Here is a 16,391-nt window from a genome sequence, read left to right on the forward strand (position 1 = left end):
GTTCCCCTTACACTTCCACATCATAGTCCATCACTGAAGGAAGTCAGGACAGGAACTCAAAACAGGGCAGGAACCTGGAGGCAGGAGGTGATGCAGAGGCCATGGAGGGGAGCTGCTTACTGGATTATTCTCACCTTGCTCAGCCTGCTTTCCTAGAGAACCCAGGACCACAATATGCTGCCTCCCCATCACTAATTAAGAAAATGCCCTACAGGCTTGTGTACAGCCCTATCTTACGGAAGCATTTTCTTAATTCAGGTCCCCCCTCCCTGCCACTCCCACTCAGATGGCTTTAGCTGTGTCGAGTCTAAAGCTGTGTCAAGCCAGCACAGCATCCTTGTATGTGGGTATGCTCAGAGCTCCTGGGCCAATTCCCTGCAGAGACTGAGAGATGGCTCTGCCATAGAACCTAGAACCCCTTGGTCATGTTCATCAGTGGCCATGAATGGCATGAATGGCTTTCAGCGAATGTCCTTAGAGTATGCTATGGGATGTGGCTGAAAAACCAACTCCATCTTCAGGTGTTTGATGTGAGTTTATCTCAGTTTATTTTTCCTTTTCCTACACAAAAAGTACATAAATACCCCTCATGCCTCTCTGTGATTTCTTCTTTTGGATGGAGGCTTATCTTCCTCAGAGTTCATGATCTAGCCACAGGGCTGGGGAAATAAGTCCACCGCAGGGTGCCTGACTGGTATTCATGCAGTTCTGGGTTATATCCCAGTAGTAAAATAAACTACACAAATGAATAAAGAAGTCTGGGAAGACACCAAGTCTCCAACCTCATGGTTGAAGCTAACTTCCCAGGCTCAAACTGGTTTCTAAGGAATCCTCTCCCCACCCAAGGCCAGGGCCATAAACCGAGCTCAATGCCAGTGGTTTGGGGATTACAGAAAAGTGTCAGACCTTGACCCCAGAAACCCAGGGGTCACAAAAAGAGGTAGCAGAGCCTGCCGTTTAAAACACATTTTATTTATTTAGAGAAAAACAATGAACTTCCCCACTCTGTCCCTGCTGGGCCTTCCTTCTCCCTTCCCTACCCTCAGCTACAAAAACCCCAGCTTGAAATATACAATCTACATCCTCTTGAAGTCTGGCCATTGAGCGACTGGGTCCTGTGTCCCAAGCTCGGTAGCCAAAACTCGAGGTACCGTCTCTCTGGCATTAAATAAAGCTTGCACTGGCTGTTGGAAGTTATCTAAATTCTTATTTTATTCCCCCCTACAAACTCAGTCCTTACGTATTTCGACCGTTTCGGTGTAAGTGTGTGCATCACGCTGCTCCACTCCGGTCTTAGTTCTAACACGTGGCCCTGTGCACGCTATCACACCGTGAAGAGGACCAGCGCAGCCCAGACACTTCAGCCCTGCCCCAAGACCGTGGTCCATGACAAGTCACGGTGGTTTTTGTTTGGTTTTGTTTTTAACTGTACTTCGCTGTGGGGTGTCTTTCTGTATGCTGTGAATATGTGTTGCTCTGATTGGTTGATAAATGAAGCTGTTTGGCCAATGGTGAGGCAGGATAAAGTTAGGTGGTACATTCCAGCTGGGCAGATAGGAAAGAGAAAGGCGGGATGGGAGAGACGCCAGCCGCCACCACCAAAGGAGGAGCAAGATGTCAGCAGACTGGTAACAGCATGGCCGTGTGGCAATATATAGATTAATAGAAATGGGTTAATTTGAGTTATGAGAGCTAGCTAGCAAGAAACCTGCTATAGGCCATACAACTGGTAATTAATATTAAGCCTCCAAATGATTATTTTATAAGTGGCTGAAGAACTGTGGGGCCGGGTGGGACTGGAGAAAATTCTGGCTACAGTACTTGCAATGTTGTTTGCTCTTATAGAAACATAATGGTTGAATTAGGGGAAACAAGACTCCTAATGTTTTCCTAATCATCTTTCCTCAGCATGAAAGTATCAAAGGGGCAAACACCACATGGCAAGGGGTAGAGACCAAAGGTGGGGAGCGGCAGACTCAAAATTACAGCTAACCTGTAATCCCACACTTGGGAGGCAGATGCAGGAGGATCAGAAGTCCAAGGTCACCTCAACTACCGAACAGCCAGGCTGGGTCACAGTGACTCTGTCTCAGAATAGGCAAACAATAAATCAGTGTCCCTCCAGGCTCTGTGGCAGTTCCCTTCTTGGTTGTGTTATGAAATGACTCTTCCATACTCTCAAGCAGTGAACGCTACTCAGGGTAATATCAGTTGCCTTCCTGCCCTCAGAAGTGTCTGGACATCCAAAGAGCAACCTGTGGTTAGAATAAAATGCTTGAAATCTGTGCTGGCTAGTTTTATGTCAACTTGACACAAGCTAGAATTATCAGAGGGGAGGGTGTAAGAATAAGAAACAGCGCTGGTTACTGGCACTGGTTACCTCTCAAAAAGGTCACAAGCCACGGCCATGACTACCTAGTAGCAGAGCTTTATTAGGAGGAAGAGAAGTGGGGCGGGGGGGGGGGGGACAACCAGGCCTGGGAAAGGAGCACGTGCAGAGAGAGGGAAAGATGGTGGGGGGAAGAGGGAACAGAACAGAGAGAGAGCGTAGGGTCTGAGTCGCAGCTCTTTAAGGCACAGAGCTACGCCATGTATGTGCTGATTGCTTGACCACACACGTGCACATAGTCACCAGTGTACATGGATGACATAAGATGCAAGACCCTTTGCTTAACTCCTGAACTGCCCATGTGTGGTCATGCAGCTGGAGTGAGGGCAGACTTCTTATTTTTTGAACATAATTCAGAAGTCCAGGGTTATTTGAAACTGGAAAATATTTTCTCTGTAGAAAATAGTAAAAATGATAACATTTCGCAATAAGCCCTTTTAAGCCAAATAATAGCTGAATTATACATATAAATATTGATTAGATTCTGGGATACAGAAGAAACCTATCTTCACCTGTTCAGAGAGCTATGTTTTACTTAAGTTGTGTAAGTGAGATTCCTATTCATCTTCCCCTTCACTGTTTGTTTACGGCAGACATTTTTCTATAGGCTAATCCATAGTCTAAAAAGATTTTATCCTCCCCCCCCCCAAAGTACGGCCAGCATTTTCTTTCCTCAACTTGATACGGTACAAATTCCTATCCTAATAGTAAAATGTTTTACTGAAGCTTGCCCAGTGATTGTGACTTATAAGCCACAGTCATCTTAGGGTCCTCCCTACTAGGTAGCCTCCCTAAATCTGTGGATTGCAGTCTGATTGTCCTTTACTTTATATCTAGTATCCACTTATGAGTGAGTACATACCATGATTGTCCTTCTGAGTCTGGGTTACTTCACTCAGGATATTTTCTAGTTCCATCCATTTGCCTGTAAATTCCATGATGTCATTGTTTTTCACTGCTGAGTAGTACTCCATTGTGTATATGTATCACATTTTCTTAATCCATTCTTCAGTTGATGGGCATCTAGGTTGTTTCCAGGTTCTGGCTATTATGAATAATGGTGATATGAACATAGTTGAGCATGTGTCTTTGTGGTATAATTGAGCATTCCTTGGGTATATGCCCAAGAGTGGTATGGCTGTGTCTTGAGGTAGACCGATTCCCAATTTTCTGAGAAACTGCCATACTGGTTTCCAGAATGGTTGCACAAGTTTTCACTCCCACCAACAGTGGAGGAGTGTACCTCTTGCTCCATATTCTCTCCAACATAGACTTTCATTAGTGTTTTTGATTATAGCCATTCTGACAGGTGTAAAGTGGTATCTCAGAGTCGTTTTGATTTGCATTTCTCTGATGACAAAGGATGTTGAGCATTTCCTTAAATGTCTTTCAGCCATTTGAGATTCTTCTTTTGAGAATTCTCTGTTTAGCTCTGTAGCCCATTTTTAACTGAATTGTTCAATATTTTGATGTCTAGTTTTTTTAGTTCTTTGTATACTTTGGAGATCAGTCCTCTATCAGATGTGGGGTTGGTGAAGATCTTTTCCCATTCTGTAGGCTGTCTTTTTGTTTTATTGACCATGTCTTTTGCCCTACAAACTCTTCTCAGTTTCAAGAGGTTCCATTTATTAATTGTTGTTCTCAGTGTCTGTGCTACTGGTGTTATATTTAGGAAGTGATCTCTAACAGATAATTCTAACAGAGGGAGCACCAATTGAGAAAATGTATCCATCCACAAGACAGGGCTGTGGGCAAGTCTGTGGGGCATTTTCTTAATGAGTTATTGACCCCCTGGGCAAGTGGTCCTGGGTTCTATAGGCACCAGGCTGAGTAAGCCATGAGGAGCAAGCTAGTAAGCAGCACCCCTCCATGGCCTCTGCAACAGCTCCTGCCTCCAGGTTTCTATCCTGTTTGAGTTTCAGTCCTGACTTCCTTCAGAGATGAACAGTGATACAGACTGTAAGCCAGATAAACCCTTTCCTCCCCAAGTTGCTTTGGTCATGATGTTGCATCACACCAATAGAGAAATCCCCACTAAGACAGAAGTTGGTACCAGGAGAGTGGGGTCCTGCTGTGACAGACCTGACCATGTTGCTCTAGGGAGGACTATGGAGGGACTTGGGAACTTTGCTCTAGAAAAGCCATTGGGTGTTGAGAGCTCAGTGAGCTGCTCTGTAGGAGCTTGGAAGATAAGAATGTTGAGAGCAGTGCAGACGACAGAGGCCTGGCTTGTGAAATTTCAGAGGGAAGCAAAGATGCTACCAAGCCATTTGTGTGAAGAATCTGTGTTGTCTGGTCAGCTGGAGCTGGAGAATTGTCTGTGATTAACAAGAGACCAGAACCACTAAAGTAAAACCTTTGCTTTGCTGGGATGATGGATGCTGGTCAGCTGGAGCTGAAGAATCAACTGTAATTAAGAAGAGAGCAGCAGCATGGAGGTGAACTATTCTGGAAAGCGTTTCCTCAGAGTCCACAAACAGAAGCTGTGCTTCAGAGATGACCAAGGTCTTGCCTAGTGCTGGAAGCTGAACTTGGTAGTATCAGAGTCACCCAGATCTTACTGGTTTTGAACTTGTAAAGAACGTGAAGTCATGGAGAATGGCTGAGGCTTGGCACTGTACGGCAGGGCTGGAGTTCCTGAAGAGAGGCCAGGAGAGGCTGTTGGTGAAAGTGCAGCCCAGTTGCAGCAGAAGACCCCAGCATTTTGGAGATGCCAGTACCATGGGATGACCACCAAGAACAGCAGCAGCAGTGGAGTGGAGCCAGCCGGAGCCTAGAAAAGCTGTGTGTGATGCAGAGGGCAGAGCTGGAGAAGTGACCCAAGCCCTTTGGAGGGGTCCAGAAGATAGTGGATCCCAGACATTGGACATGGGATTATTTACACTATTTGAGTTTGATCTTTCTTTGTTTAGATTGTGACTGTGCCCTGGGTCTTCCCTCTTGAAGTAAGAAAGTATTTGACTTTAATTTTGATTTTTACAGGAGTTCACAGCTGAAAGACTTTGAACTTTTAAATTTTTAGAGAGATTAGATATTTTAAAGAGACTGGACTTTTAAAGTGTTTGAATTTGTAAATACAGTAGGACTTTTAAAGTTGTTTATGTTTTATATTATGATATTAGTATTAACATTACATCTTGAAGATAAATGAGAAAGGAAATGTTCTAATTAAAAAGTGATGTGTTTGTGTGTCAGACTGACAAGGGGTCAGTTGTATTGGCTAGTTTTATGTCAACTTGGCACAGGCTACAGTCATCAGAAAACAGGGAGCCTCAACTGATGCAGTATCTCCACAAGATCAGGCTGTAGTCAGGCCTTAGGGCATTTTCTTAGTGATCAGTGGCAGAGAGCCCAGCCCACTATGGGTGGTGCCATCCCTGGGCTGGTGGTCCTGGGTTCAATAAGAAAGCAGGCTGGGCCCCAGTCACTGAGCCGCCACCAAGGACTCAGCTGCCTCCCCATCGAGCCCCCTCGCTTCCTGATGCTCTGACCCCCCTCCCCCGCCCGCCTTCCACAGGCCGTTTCCACCGAGAAAAAGGAATCGTATCGTATGTCCGCTATCCAGAACCTCCACTCTTTTGACCCCTTTACTGATGCAAGTAAGGGTGATGACCTGCTTCCTGCTGGCACTGAGGATTATATCCATATAAGGATTCAACAGAGAAACGGCAGGAAGACCCTTACTACTGTCCAAGGGATCGCTGATGATTACCATAAAAAGAAACTAGTGAAGGCGTTTAAGAAGAAATTTACTTGCAATGGTACTGTAATTGAGCATCCAGAATATGGAGAAGTAATTCAGCTACAGGGTGACCAGTGCAAGGACCTATGCCAGTTCCTGATAGAGATTGGACTGGTCAAGGACGACCAGCTGAAGGTCCATAGGTTTAAGTGCTTGTGACTCTCTGAAGCTTAAGTGAGGATTTCCTTGCAATGAGTAGAATTTCCCTTCCGTTCCTTGTCACGAGTTTAAAAACCTCACAGCTTGTATAATGTAATCATTTGGGGTCTGCTTTTAACTTGGACTAGTGTAACTCCTTCATGCAATAAACTGAAAAGAACCATGCAAAAAAAAACAAGAGAGAAAGAGAGAGAGAGAGAGAGAGAGAGAGAGAGAGAGAGAGAGAGAGAGAGAGAGAAAGAAAGAAAGAAAGAGAGGAAGGAAGGAAGGAAGGAAGGAAGGAAGGAAGGAAGGAAGGAAGGAAGGAAGGAAGGAAGGAAGGAAGAAAAAGAAAGCAGGCTGAGCAAGCCATGGGAAGCAAGCCAGTAAGCAGCACCCCTCCATGACCTCTGCATCAGCTCCTGCCTCTGGGATCCTGCCCTGTTTGAGTTCCTGTCCTGACTTCCTTCAGTGATGAACAGCGATGCTGAAGTGTGAGCCAGATAAACCCTTTCCTCCCAACTTTCCTTGGTCATGGTCTTTCACCGCAGCAATGGAAACTCTATGACAGAAGTCGTAGTCACCGCAGGCTTTGACAACCCAAACACTTTGATCTAAAGGAACTGCAGTTTTTCTTGAGTTGAAGCATACAGCCCACCGTCACGACATAGCTAATGCTTTCATGGAGCAGGACAAGAACGGTCCTGGCTAACCAGGCTGTAAAATCTAGTCACCAGGAGCAGTTGGGTGGAGAAGAGTGCATATGGTGAACAAGCCCCAGGGGAAGGGCTTTTCTGCCCGAAGAAATGAGTGGCAAGCTAAAACCGTTTCCACCGGGAAAGGGCATCAAATGCAGGAAGAAGGAAGAAGCGGCATGATAGGAAATGGAGGCCAGCCTCAGCAACAGTTTTCCTTCCTTCCCTCCCTGGCTCCTTCCCTCTTGCCTCGCCCTCCCAAACCTCTCTCTCTTTTAGAGACAGGGTCTCATTATGTTGCTTAGGCTGGTCTTGAACACACGGGCTTAAGCGATTCTCCTGTATTGGTCTACTGAGTAGTGACTACAGACGTGTATCACTGCACCTGGCTTTTCCCCTTTTTCCAAAAATACAAAAACCAAATAACAGTTGTCATCATGACTCAGCAGGCACACACCCACCCAATGGAACAAAAGTTTCATAAAACAATATTTAACCATGTTACAGACAACACATTTAGACATAATCCATTCTAGTTTTTAACACGTCCACATCTCTCTTGACAATCAGGGTAGTTGCTAAGCAATGCATCCTTACATGACTCCATTATCCCGTCAACCTCATAGTCTCCCACTAAGTGACTAGCCTTGTGGGACCACGGTCCTTTCACGGTGCATGACTCATTCTTTTATTGAAGCAGAGCAAATGTACAGAAAAGATCTTGGCTTTTAAGTATGGAATGCATAAATTTCTACACTGTGAATATGTTCATGTGATCTATATTTTATTCTGTTCTGTCTCACCTCATTTTTATTGTAGCAAAATATTTGTAGCATAAAATTTGCCCATTTTAGGAAGCTTTAAATATACAGTTCTGTTGCATTAAGAACATTCACTTTTTTTTCCCACCAGAACTTGATCGTTTTGGTAAACTGAAACTCCTTCCCTATGAAACAGTAACTCTCCCTCCCCTCTCCCCTCCTCTAACTACCACCATTTTACTTTTGACCCTATGACAAACATTTTCTCTAGGAATCTTCTATGAAAGGATGACATACAACCACACATTATCTATTTGTTGTGGGCTTGGCACCAAGCAGCATATCTCTAAAGTTCCCTTTGTTGTGCAGCAAATTTCTTTCCTTTCAGGGATGAAAAAAGTGTCGTATCTTGTGTGTGTGTGTGTGTGTGTGTGTGTGTGTGTGTGTGTGTGTGTGTGCATTTCTACACTTTCTCTGTTCATGCATCGATGGATACTTGAAATGCTTCTGTTTCACTTTGGCTCCTGTAACCAGGCTGCTATGAACATGTGTAAACAAACACTGCTTTTTCTTCTTCAAATGCATGTGGTACCTGGGCATGGTGGTATAGACCTGTAACCCCAGCATTTGAGAAATGTGACTTTGGAGCCAGCCTGAGTCACAGCGGGGAGGCCCTGTATCACGTCTAGGCTGTGTATATAAGGTGAGGAAGTGACCCAGATGTATGTCATACTTATAATGGGGTTCCAACTCTATGCTGTATCGTGTGTGTGTGTGCAGATAACCCAAGATCTGAATCAGTGCAAAATGCCAGCCACTTCTGAATGAATTTTAGTTGAAGGATGAGCAGCATGCATCTTCCTGTTTCCTCACCAACACAACTTTAAGTCATAGCTTGTTTGGTGGCCATTATCAGTCCCCAAATGGTTAGGTATTTATAGCCACATTTTACTCCTGGGGAAGGTTTATCAGGGTTCCTTCCTCCATTTGCCTTCCTTGGAGATATGGGGCTTCTCTTAATAAGACAAGGTCAGTGAAAATAATTGCTGCTAGAGGAAATGGTTTATTGAGGAGCACTAAACGATGACTGCCCATTTCCTTCCTTTCTTCCTTCCTTCCTTCCTTCCTTCCTTCCTTCCTTCCTTCCTTCCTTCCTTCCTTCCTTCCTTTCTTCCTCCCTCCCTCCCCCTCCCTCCTTCTCTCTCTCTCTCTCTCTCTCTCTCTCTCTCTCTCTCTCTCTCTCTCTCTTTCATTTTGAAGCAAGGGAACAAAAAAGCCCAAACCTAGTAGCTCTCCTGCTCTGTCTGAGTTGTCCTCGTAGGTTAAAGAATCCTGAGATGTTAGGTGTGAGCTAGTCACCATGGGAGCGTGTAAATCGCTGACTCTGGTCTCCAGCTTTTACCCCCTTTCTCCCTGGCAGCACCATGAGCTGTGTGACGGGAAAGCAGCTCCCAGTGGGTTGGTCTAACAGCTGCTTCCCGGCAAAGGCACCGATCGCAGTAACTGTAGACGTGGAAATGCTGCTCGGAGCTAATGGGTTCCTTAGCTCTGCTTTCAGCAACGCCGAGAACTGTTTAAGAACTGTGACCCATGCAGCCTCAAGTCTCCCACTGATGTTGATATTTGGGGTCTCCTGCCATTGTTCTATCCAATCAGTAGCTTCTGAGGAAAGGTTTAAAAATAGTTGCCCTTTTTCCCACAAAGAACTCAAACTGGGGTGGGGCTGGAGAGAAGGCTCAGAGGTTAAAAGCACTGGCTGTTCTTTCAGAGGTCCTGAGTTCAATTCCCAGCAACCACATGGTGGCTCACAACCATCTAAATGAGATTTGGTGCCCTCTTCTGGCCTGCAGTCATACATGCAGGCAGAATACTGTACACAAATAAAATAAATAATTTTTTAAAAAAAGAAGAAGAAGAAGAACTCAAACCAGAAAAGGTTCATTTGGACATGAGGGTAACCTGGATAGCTTCCTTACTAAGTACAAGAAATATCCTTTTAGGTGAAAAGCTATTAACAACAACTTTAAAGGTTGTGGCTGGGATGACAGCAGTCTTGTAAGTGAGCTTAGACATGAACACAAACCACATTTACGGTCTGTGCCCTCAAGCTGTATTTTGAGGTCAGTTCTTTCCACAAAAGCCCTGGATAGAGACTGTTCCCTATTGCCCTGGACCCTACATCGACCTGTGCTGCTCCATCACCCTGCTGCAGGACATCACATGATTGACAACTGCTCTACATCTCTCCAGTGTCGCCCTTATTTACTTTCTCTTGGGATAATTGTCTTGTCCTTAAATAGTCTGATAAAGGCCTACTACAATCAAGTTTGTACACATTGTGCACATGTATTAAAATGCTGTCCTGTTTTGCATAATTATAGACAACTACTATGTCAATTAAAATAGATGTAATTAACAGGGTTGGTGACATGACTTAGCAGGTAGAGCACTTGCTGCCAAGTTCAGTCCCTGGGACCTACGTGGTGGAAGGAGAGAACCAGCACATGCAAGTTGTCCTCTGACCTCCACATGCATACTGTGGCAGAAGCGCACACACACACACACACACACACAAATCTTTTTAAAAAAAAAGATGTATAAAGGAATGTTTGTGATATATCAGTTACTAGTTAAGTGATTTAAGTTCTGAGGTGTCTCAGGGTAGGTGTAATATATTTCAGAAACAGATTTTGAGACCGAGTTTACAGGCACGGTATTGATTAGGGATTGATACCTGCGGAAAGGAGGCGAAGAAAACAGACTTCTTAGGGAGAAGGTGAACTGTTGGGAGCCAAAAAAATGGATGACTGCGCTCTGACCTTTCTTGCTTGGATGATCTGACGTAACTACACCCTTGACAACCGTTACTAAGTTACAAAAAACAATAACTCCCAGAAAAACCACAAAATGTACCTTTAGATTAATATACTTTTAGAATAACTTCCTTGAACATGTTCAGATTGGTCAGTTGCACAAGCTTTGGACCAAAGAGACCTTGCCTTCAGAAGAGACCTCACCCTGATCCTATTCTTCTATTCTTCAGAAACTTTCCATCCCCCTTTCCCCCTATTCATTTCTCCTATCTACCAGCATATATAAACCTGCTTCCCCTTGCAATAAACGAGACCTTGACGCAACTCAGACTGACTCTGTCTTTTTTACGCGCTTGGTCTCCTTTCTCTCTCACCCCCATTGGTTTTTTAGGAGGTGCCTCCTCGGGTCTTACCTAATAACCTGGCCTGCTGGACGGGTCAGTGAACTACAGTATAGACCAATAATGTTGACCCTGCAGAAGTTTCTGGAATGTAAACGGCCTTCAAGGATGTATCTTTATCATCCACTACAGACATTCGGTGGGTGTGACTCACACCAGGAAGGTGATGCAGGAGAGCAGAGCAGCTTCCTGGGTAAGACACAACTGGACGCTGTCTCCAGATGGCTAACACAGTCCTTCCTTGAGAGAGCGACACAGTGATCTCCAAGCACTACTTGCAAGAAGGATGCTTTTGTTGTTGCTAGAGTTTTCCTGCTTTGTCCACAGTCAGGACAAATCTTTGTCACCCGCCAGTCCCACAGCCGCTCAGACCCAACCAAGTAAACACAGAGACTTATATTGCTTACAAACTGTATGGCCGTGGCAGGCTTCTTGCTAACTGTTCTTTTATCTTAAATTAATCCATTTCCATAAATCTATACCTTGCCACGTGGCTGGTGGCTTACCGGCGTCTTCATATGCTGCTGGTCATGGCGGCGGCTGCAGTGTCTCTCTGCCTCAGCCTTCTGCTTCCCAGAATTCTCCTCTCTCCTTGTCCCACCTACTTCCTGCCTGGCCACTGGCCAATCAGTGTTTTATTTGACATACAGACCATCCCACAGCACTTCCCCTTTTCTTTTTTTAAAAAGGAAGGTTTTAACTTTTATACATCTCCAAAGCCAGCTTGGTATATTTGGGAATTTGGGCGTAGCTTCTCTTACTACTTCCTGCTGGAGGGGGGCGCTGTATCTTAAGGGGACACAAAGAAAATTTTAGGATCATGGAGTAGTCCATGAGACTGTATCGTCTGAGCCAGTTGCCTTGAAACTGTTTTGGATGTTGGATCATCTGGGCCATGGTGTCATCAGAGACCTTCAGGTGGTCTTGGCTGGTCAAACCTGATGTATCTTAATCTGGAACAAATCCATAGGCTCTGGCTTTCTGTAGAAACAAAAGCAGAGCCTCTTTTCCAAAGCAACATATCCTTATATCCAAATTTTGAAGTCAAGGTACCTTTAAAATACACATTTTGGCTTAACTCAACAGCTTTTGCAATCAAATGTTTTTCTTCAGTTACAAATATCAAAGAGAACATAATCCAGATTCTCTGTGTGGTAGCCATCTTTATGTGGCTTATTTTTTATATTACCTTGAGCCTATTGCTTTAAACTGCAGCCTTTTAAGCCTGAAATGGTGCTGTGGCTGCTGGCTCCACCCACTTCAGCTTCCCAACATGGCGGTGGTACGTTTTCCGCCAGCTCTGGGAGCCATCGTGGGTCTGTGCTTTTATCCAAGCAGCGTGTAGCCCAGAAACCTCTTTTTGTTTTGTACTAGCAAAGGCTAAATCCACCAGGCAGCTTAATGTGCCACTTGCAGAGGCCTCATTCCCGCCATACTGCAGGTCAAGCACACACGCCAGGAACCCGCCAGTAGCTCAAACCGGCAGGCTGCCGATCATTTGAGATAGACAATTAGGAAGCTGTTTTTAGCTCCGTTTTAGAATCTTTTCTCAGGTTTTAGGTGGAAACTCTTGCCCTCTCGTTGGGCGCCATTTGTTGCTAGAGTTTTCCTGCTTTGCCCACAGTCAGGACAAATCTTTGTCACCCGCCAGTCCCACAGCCGCTCAGACCCAACCAAGTAAACACAGAGACTTATATTGCTTACAAACTGTATGGCCGTGGCAGGCTTCTTGCTAACTGTTCTTTTATCTTAAATTAATCCATTTCCATAAATCTATACCTTGCCACGTGGCTGGTGGCTTACCGGCGTCTTCATATGCTGCTGGTCATGGCGGCGGCTGCAGTGTCTCTCTGCCTCAGCCTTCTGCTTCCCAGAATTCTCCTCTCTCCTTGTCCCACCTACTTCCTGCCTGGCCACTGGCCAATCAGTGTTTTATTTGACATACAGACCATCCCACAGCATTTGTACTTAGAGACAAAAGAGGAATATTTGTAACGCAGTAACAGACATGTTAAGTGACTAGTAGTTTTAGGAATCGATGGACACAAAAGTGTGTTAACACCCGAGCGAGTCACAGTGCAGGCAATAAATGCATGAAAGAAAAGTTCAGGCTCATTTGAAATTATATAAATGAACGTAATAAAAAATGACACGCACTTTCTATGATCATAATCTAGAAAGAGAAAGAAAACTAATGGAATTGAACAGGAGCAGAGTCTGGGCAAATGAGTGAGTTTATGAAGTTACTTGTGGGAGGGCAAATTGAGGTTACATTTTGAGAAAGTAATTTTTGCAATGTACTTGAAAATCCTTAAAATATGTGTGCCTGCTAGCCAGTAGTAGTAATCTATTGTGGGGTACAAGTTCTCCAGACTTAGTTATTTAAAACAGTAAGCATGCATCGCGATGTCTGAGGAATTTGAAGATGGTTATGACCCAGAATCTCTCTCCAGGTTGCAGTCAAGACATGAGCTGGGATTGCAACCATCAGAAACCCTGATACATGCTGGGAGCTCTGTAGCCAAAATGGTACACTCTTGTGGCAAAATGCCTTAATGCCTCAGTGCCTATCGGCAGGAGGCCTTGGTTTGTTTGCAAGGGTATGTCTGCAGGTTGCTTACACATCACTGGACGTGTGAGATTTTCCTCAGTGAGTGATCCAAGAGCAAAAGGGGAGCCACATTGTCTCCTCAGACCCACCCTCAAATGTCATGCTGGGTTATTTATGCCACATTCCATTCATTAGAAACGGGTCACTAAGTTCAACTCCCACAGAAGGGGCAAGAACAAGGTCCCACAGAACTTAGGATAATCAACAATATCGTAGACAGTTATAAAAACTACCTCAATTTGTCAAGAACCACAGATCATTTCTATTTCTCCCAAATGCAAGACATACTCATCCCCAAACTCTCCCAGAAGCCGCATCCCTGTAAAGCATCCACACAGGCCCAAGATGTTGCTACTTTATTAGTTCCTGAGTACGGAAGAGGCTCCTTGGAAACGGTTAAGCTCAGCTTCACACGCACTGTAGCTGTCAGTCTGAAGTCATGTGAGTACAGAGCAGGGCCAACTGCTGCTTTGTTGCGTTTATTCTGTCAAAGCTCCCAAAAGATGAAAAACATCACTCTCACGTAACCATAAAATCAGCACATGTCAAACACTTATTAGCTAATGAATGGTCTGTGAAAATGGTAAAAAAAAAAAAAAAAAAAAATGCTTCAGAAAGCATTTTGAGGAACTGAGTGCCCATGAGAAAATTTAAAAGGATGCCCAAATTAGATAGCGAGGTTGTATGCAAAACTGTATACCTTTTGGGGTAATGGGATCATAACCTTTGTGATAATCTTTCCATTAGACAGAAATATGTAAGGTGATGTAAGTTCACCATGCCTAAGATATATTCAAATAGTAAATATCCGGCTGGAGAGATAGCTCAGTAGTTAAGAGCACTGGCTGTTCTTCCAGAGGACCAAGGTTCAATTCCCAGCAATCACCATGGTGGTTCACAACCATTTGTAACTCTAGTTCCAAGGGATCCGACACCCTCTTCTGGCCTTCTGGAGCACCTTCAGGTGCTCATGCTTTACAAATGAGCATGCAAACTCACACACATACATAAAGTAAATAAAATAATAGTAAATATCAAAGGCAAGCCCAGGGGCATTCTCCTAGAGAAATAACCTTCAGTTGGCACTGTATTTGTGTGTGTGTGTGTGTGTGTGTGTGTGTGTGTGTGTGTGTGTGTGTGGTGTGTGTGTGTGTGGTGTGTGTGTGTGGTGTGTGTGTGTGTGTGTATGTGTGTGTGTGTGTGTGTGTGTGTGGTGTGTGTGTGTGTGGTGTGTGTGTGTGGTGTGTGTGTGTGTGTGTGTGTGTGTGTGTGTGTTACATGTTCATGTATGTACAGGTTTATGTGTACACATGTGTGGTGGTTTAAATGAGAATGGTCCCCAGAGGCTCAGATGTTTGAACACTTGATCCACAGTGGTTGGTGTGTTTGAGCAGTTTTGGGAGGTGCAGTCCTGCTGGAGGAAGTATGTTATTGGATGCAAGCTTTGAGGTTTCAAACCACACACTGTTTCCAGTTCGCTTTCTCTTCTTCCTGCTGCCCGTTCTAGACGTGAGCTCCCAGGTGTTCCTGCCACCATGGCTGCCACCTGCTGCCACCGCTTTCCTGCCGTAATGGACGCTTGTCCCTCTGGAATGGTGAGCTCAAACAATCCCTTTCTTCTGCAAGTTGCCCTGGTTATGGTATTTTATCATAACCACAGAAAAGGGGCCAAGGCATCATGCACACAGAGCCCAGAGGAAGATGTAGGTGTCTTCCTCCATCACTCACCACCTTGTCTGCTAGACGAGGTCTCCCACTGAACCTGAACTTCACAATTCAGCCACACTGGCTGGCCAGAGAGCCCCGGGACCCTCCTGTCTCCACCTTCCCAGCCTTTTTCTTTTAAAACCATGCTTGTGTGGCAAACACTTTGCCAACGAGGCTATTTATTCTCCACGTCCTCCGTGTGCTTTATACACAACATCCCATGAGCTGAAAGGACCTTCAGACCCCCTATTGAGTCCTTGGAATACATTCATTTTAAGGAATTGTGTTGAGGCATATGAACTCGATGTCTAAGGATGCTCACTCCAGCTCTAGTCCCAAACAGGTAGTGAAGGGACCCATGAACACAATGGGCTTCTGATTTCCTTTCTGACCTCTTCGTTGAACATGGAAAGGTTGCTTGCAATTTTTTTTTTTTTTTTTGGTTTTTCGAGACAGGGTTTCTCTGTGTAGTTTTGGTTCCTGTCCTGGAGCTCACTCTGTAGTCCAGGCTGGCCTCGAACTCACAGAGATCCACCTGCGTCTGCCTCCGGAGGGCTGAGATTAAAGGCATGCACCACCACTGTCCGGCTGCTTGCAGAAATTTAAACGCGTGCTTCTGAAAAGTCCCAGACTATTCTTTTTTAGACAGAAAAAAAAGTGTTTTTTTTTTTTTCCCTAAATAGGGTATATCTTCAAAGATGGAAAGAAGAACAAATACTAAAAATACTTTTCCCAATTAGTGGTAGCCAAACATACATAAGAAGATGGCTCAAAGTAACATTGTGATGCACGATGAACTCCCTGAGCACAGAGCATAATTAGAAACAGACACCAATATCCACTTCAGATATCATGGGAACAGTTGTTGACTGGGACATCCACGGCCCCTGGAAGACCTTAAGGAAGGGATTATGGTCTCGCATCTCTGTGGGACCTGTAGAAGTTGAGGAATTGTTCCCCAAAAACATTCACAACTGCTTCCCCACATGAGATACAGGTACTGGATCCAGAGAGAAAGCCGCACACTCTGGACCTCCTCATCAGAAAGACAGGGCGGGCCGTGAGATCAGAAGTGCGCCATCCGGGCAGCCCGGAGGCAGGCGGCTCGCCCACTCCTCAGGCACCAGGGACTTG

General features: G+C 44.9%; 1 pseudogene; it reads left to right on the forward strand.

Moving 5' to 3' along the window:
* Positions 1-3,215: 3,215 nt before the first annotated feature.
* On the forward strand, positions 3,216-6,476 carry LOC143268286 (eukaryotic translation initiation factor 1 pseudogene; annotated as a pseudogene).
* The last annotated feature ends 9,915 nt before the right edge of the window (positions 6,477-16,391 follow it).

The sequence above is a fragment of the Peromyscus maniculatus genome, chromosome 13 (genome assembly GCF_049852395.1).
Source record: "Peromyscus maniculatus bairdii isolate BWxNUB_F1_BW_parent chromosome 13, HU_Pman_BW_mat_3.1, whole genome shotgun sequence".
Lineage (NCBI taxonomy): Eukaryota > Metazoa > Chordata > Mammalia > Rodentia > Cricetidae > Peromyscus > Peromyscus maniculatus.